This window comes from Vigna radiata, unplaced genomic scaffold, assembly GCF_000741045.1.
Source record: "Vigna radiata var. radiata cultivar VC1973A unplaced genomic scaffold, Vradiata_ver6 scaffold_309, whole genome shotgun sequence".
NCBI lineage: Eukaryota > Viridiplantae > Streptophyta > Magnoliopsida > Fabales > Fabaceae > Vigna > Vigna radiata.
Window position 1 is genome coordinate 104,261 of NW_014543822.1, and position 938 is coordinate 105,198.

Consider the following 938-nt stretch of genomic DNA (forward strand, 5'->3'; position numbering starts at 1 on the left):
GCCGGGCCGGGTCGAGCTGGGTTACCCATTTTGACAGCTCTAATAAATATATATAAAACTATTTATATAAAAAATTAATTAATATTTAAAAAATTAAATTTAAATCATTAAAATTATTCATAAATAAATATTAAAAATATTAATAATTTTTTTGTATAAACTTATAGTATTGCATTAAACTTTCGAATTTAATTACTATAAATAATATCAGCTACAATACTAATGTTATAAATAAGTACCCCTAAATATATCTGATTACAATATATATTTTATTAAGTAAAATAAGACTTATCATTAAAAAAAGATTTTTTAGAGTGGGATGTTTTAATAAGAAATTTTTAATTATAACTATTAAATATGTATTAATGAAGAGAGAAAAAAAAAGTGATTGTAGTACTGTTTTCATATTGGAATAATTATAATTATTAACTATATATATTTATTAAGAAAGAGGAGAAAAATGAGTTTAATGCTTGGGAGACATTCCTCAATATATGTTAATGACATTTTATGAAAGAATTAAATACACCTGTTATATTTTTTAACTATTAATCTAAAATAAATTAAAAGGTTAAAATTAAGATTAACACAATTTAGTTACTTTTACAACAAATAGACTAATGTTTTGATATCTTGATATAAAAAATTGTATTTCTCATTAATTCGTTTAAGAATTAGTTTTTAGATCTAATTAAATTGCACAGAATCGGTTGAAATGGATAAAATAATATGTCAATTAATAATAAATTTGGTTAAAATAGATTCTAAATTATAATTCTAATATTTTTATATTTTGATATATTTTAATATAAAAATTATATCTTTATTAAAAATTAATTGTTAAATTTAACTCAATCCGGTAGAATTAATTTGTAAGATATGTAACACAGTCATATATATATATATATATATATATATATATATATATATATATATAA